This window comes from Carlito syrichta, unplaced genomic scaffold (assembly GCF_000164805.1).
Source record: "Carlito syrichta isolate Samal-C Ts95f unplaced genomic scaffold, Tarsius_syrichta-2.0.1 Scaffold287800, whole genome shotgun sequence".
Classification (NCBI taxonomy): Eukaryota; Metazoa; Chordata; class Mammalia; order Primates; family Tarsiidae; genus Carlito; species Carlito syrichta.
The window spans coordinates 34966-39606 of NW_007231896.1; the positions used below are offsets into that span (position 1 = coordinate 34966).

General features: G+C 43.0%; 1 pseudogene; it reads left to right on the plus strand.

The window, feature by feature from the left end:
* Nucleotides 1–2806: 2806 nt before the first annotated feature.
* On the plus strand, nucleotides 2807–3203 carry LOC103255087 (annotated as a pseudogene).
* The last annotated feature ends 1438 nt before the right edge of the window (nucleotides 3204–4641 follow it).

Here is a 4641-nt window from a genome sequence, read left to right on the forward strand (position 1 = left end):
TGTATTTTTTTTTTTTTTAGTCGAGGTCTCACTCTGTCACCCAGGCTAGAGTGTAGTGGCACAATCTTGGCTCACAGAAACTTGACCTCATGGGCTCTGACAATCCTCCCGTCCCAGCTTCCTGAGTAACTGGGACTATAGGCGTGCACCATCATGCCTAGCTAATTTTTTAAAACTTATTTTTTGTAGAGATGTTTTACTATGTTGCTCAGAAAGGTCTCGAACTCCTGGGCTCAAGCAATCTGCCTACCTCAGCATCCCAAAGGGCTGGGATTACCGTGCCCGGTCTTATTTTGATGTATTAAGATTATTTGTTTTCACATGTCTCTTCCACTGGCTTTTGAGGGAACTTGAAATGCCTCTGAATCTGTAGCTTGGTGAGGGCCCATCTAGATTTGTGAGATCACCCAGGCTTATAAAATGTTGGAAGTCCTTATTAGAAAAGGGTTAAACATTAGGTATAAAGTTAATTTGGAAAAGGCCCTAGAGTTTAAACCCTAGAGTTTCATAGCTCTCACAGCTAATCTGCCTCTGGGCTAAGTGAAGATATATCACAATAAAATAATAGACACGGGGATACTAATAAAGGGAGTTATTGGGTTTCAGAAACTACCTATGGACACAATGTTCACTAACAAGGGAATGGGCCACCTGAGACCCAAACCCCACCACTACATGTCTGTGTCACAAATATGCATATGTACCCCCTACATCTAAAATAAAGTTTAAAAAGACTCAATAACGTCAATATATACCAGAAAGACTACAGGCTGGATTTAAATCCAATTTCTTTTTCTTTTTTTTTTTGAGTTGGAGTCTTACTCTATCACCCAGGTTGGAGTACAGTGGCACATTTACGGCTACCCCAGTGTCGACCTGGCTGGGTTCCAGCAATTCTTCTGCCTCAGCCTTCCAAGTAGCTAGAACTACAGGTGCACACTACTACACCCGGCTAACTTCTTTTCATTTATTGTAGAGACAGGTCTCACCAAGTTGCCTGGACTGGTCTCGAACCCGTAGGCTCAGGCAGTCCACTCACCTTGGCCTCCCAAAGTGCTGGGATTACAGGTTGAGGCACTGAGTCTGGCCTAAATCCAACTTCTTGTCTCACTTTGGGCAGATGGCTTCATTATCTGCACTTTGGTATTTTTGCATATGTAAAAATAGATTTATATTACCTGCCATGTTAAGACTGTTTTGCATTGAAGATGCATTTAGATGACCTAAAAATATACCAAATATTTGTTTACTTGCTTTCTGTCTATGCTCCCACCACAATCTAAATTCCATGAAAAAGAGACTTTGCCTTGATCACTGCTGGGTCTACAATAGTTTCTGGAAATGCTTGGATGTTCAATAAATATTTGTTGATTGAAATCCTAACACCTGAAATAATGGTGCCATTGTAACTATTACTATTATTAAGCGATCTTAGCTAAACGTGTAGAGAAGAGAAAGAACACACACATATTAGAAGAGAAAAAACCACTGTAAGCAAAATTTCTTATAGTCCTAAATGTTTTTAAATGCAGAATTTTTTTCTTAAGTTGGAGTCTTACTTAAAAAAGAACAAGAAAAACAAATGAACAATACACATACACACACACACAAAGAACACTGAACACCCTCCAGGCAGTAGGCACCATAAGACACAGGAAAGCACCAGAAATTCAACATTGTTTCACTGGTGACCCAGACAGTATACTTATTCCTAGCTCAGCAGCTCGCTCTTATTCTCTAGGGAGTGGAAAGTGTTTCTGGGCTCCGAAGGAAGGCCTCTCCAGTCAGCTGTTTAAGAGCACTGCTGTCATCAGACAACCTCAAATCACGTCAGGCTCCCAGACTCTGCCAGTGCAGAGCTGAAAAGCCAATTTTCCAACTTAGCTCTGAACTCTTCACCCCAATCAATTAAGAAAGAGTCCATCAAAAACCCCAAATAAGTTTGCTTGGCCTGACCTTGACGATTCTGGTTAAAGAGACACCACTCCTCCTGGAAGAGTCTATCATTTTTAAATGGCTCACACGATGGTTGAGGAATTCGGAGAGAGTTCGACTCAATGCCAGCACTCAAGAGCTGAGAGAAACCCTGGTACTCAGAGTCCATCATTTACTACAGAAGAGGAAATCGAGTTCAGAGACCACAAATAACTTTCTTGAGGTCTTATAACTTTGTTATTATTGTTGTTTAAAAAAAAGATTCCATACACTAGTCAGAATAGCTATTATTAAAAAGTCAAAAGACAACAGATGTTGTCGAGGATGCAGAGAAAAAGGAACATTTATACACTGTTGGTGGGAATGTAAATTAGTACAACCTCTAGGAAAAATAGTATGGAGATTTCTCAAAAATCTAAAAATAGCACTACCATTTGACCCAGCAATCTCACTACTGGGTATCTACCCAAAGGAAAAGAGACCATTATATCAAAAAGACACCTGTACTCACGTGTTTATTGCAGCAATATTCACAATAGCAAAGTCATGGAACCAACCTAACAAAGAATGATTGAATACAGAAAATGTGGGTGATATATACACCACATGGAATACTACACAGCCATAAAAAAAGAATGAAATTATGTCTTGTACAGCAACGTGGATGAAGCTGGAGGCCGTTACCCTAAGTGAAATAAATCAGAAACAGAAAATCAGATACTGCATGTTCTCATGTAAGTGGGTGCTAAACAATGGGTACACATGGACATATAGAGGAAAATAATAGACACTGAGGACTCCAAAAGGAGAGGAGGTGAAAGGGAGGGTGTGGGTTGAAAAATTACCTTTGACAGCGCCCCTGTCTCCAACCATGCACCACACTTCCCAGACCTTCTTCATTCGGGCCAGCACCGGCGCCCCCCCAAACTATGAGATGCTCGAGGAGCACGAGGTGGCCGTGCTGGGGACACCCCACGGCTCTGCTCCCACGACGTCCACCGTGATCCACATCCACAGCGACACCTCCATGCCTGACCAGTCATCTGGTCTCTATTCAACACGCTCTTCCTGAACATCTGCTGTCTGGGCTTCATCGCCTTTGCCTACTCCGTGAAGGTTAGGGACAGGAAGATGGTGGGCGACGTGACCGGCACCCAGGCCTGCGCTCCACCGCCAAGTGCCTGAACATCTGGGCCCCGATCCTCGGCATCCTTGGGACCATTGGTGTCATCCTTGTTCCAGTCTTGATCTTCGTAGTGTTTCAGTAGACTGTGAGGCAACATGGAGTTCATCATCTGCCATGGCGAGGCCCCATGTGCCCCACCGTCCATTCTCTTCCTCCTGCCTCGGCCCCTTTGTACAGCAGTTTGTACTCACACCCTTTTCTACAGTGGCAGTCAATAAAGTGCATGTGTCACAAAAAAAAAGAAAAAGAAAAATTACCTTTGAATATAATGTTCACTATTCAGGTGATGGGTACACAAGAAGCCAAAACCTCACCACTAGACAATGTATCCATATAACAAACCTGCAAGTGAACCCCTGAATCTATAAACTTTTTCAAAAAAAGATACATATATATATTTTTTGAGTTGCAGTCTCACTCTGTTGCCCAGACTGGAGTGCAGTGGCCGCTCCCGGCCACTGCAGCCTCAACCTGCTCGGCTCTCGCGATCCTTCCGCCTCAGCCTTCCAAGCAGTCTGAACTACAGGCGCACGCTACCACGCCCGGCTAATTTTTAAAAAATTTATTGTAGAGATGAGGTCCTGAACCCACGGGCTCAGGCAATCCACTCACCTCAGCCTCCCAAAGCATGGGATTACATGCTGAGCCACCGAGCCCAGCTCAAAATATATTTTAAAAAGGGATGTCTTACATTGGTCTAGCTTTCTGCTCAGTTCATTTATTCCTCACGCTTGGCCACGGCAGTGACTGACTTGTGGTTAGAGTACTCCTCCACTTCCCAGACCTTGTTTCAGTTTCTAATTCTGTTTCTTATGCACTGTGCGAACCTGGACATGTGATTCACCTTCCTGAGCCTCAACTTCATCCTTCAGTGGATGGAACGATAGCATTTATCTCACACATGTGTCATCAAGATGAAATGAGATAGCTGTTACTTTCAGTGCTTAATGACTGTTTGCTTCCCAGTTTTTTTTCCTTCCTTCCTTCCTTTCTTTCTCCTTGCTTCCACACCTTCTTCCTTTCTTCTTAACAGGTACTGTGATGAATGTAAAGAAGTTTAGCACAGAATCCTTGCTCACAGGTTGTTAATCTCCAATTGGGCTTCAGTTTTCTCGTCCATAAAATGTGGAGGTGGGAATGGATGACTTCTTCAGACGCATCCTCTCCTGACCAACTTCTCTGCAATAACATATATTGACATGTATTCAGCACAGATTTCTGAGCACCTCTTCTTGGCCAGATCCTAAGCTAAGTTACATAGATACACAGATACACATGTCCTGTACTCCGGGAGCCCACGGTAAAACTATACAGCTGAAGACAAAGGGGAAGAACCCACTGTATGCATGATGTTTGTATAAAAATTTTAAAGAGTTCAGAAGTCATTTGAGGAAGAGGGGAAACAGCTATGTCAGGGTCTAGCAATGAGATAGTTGGAGGGGGAAACCCAAGAATTACTGTAGTCCCATCTGACTGAAAAACAAGCAAAAAATGTTAAAAGGAAGTAAAAGTTCACCAGT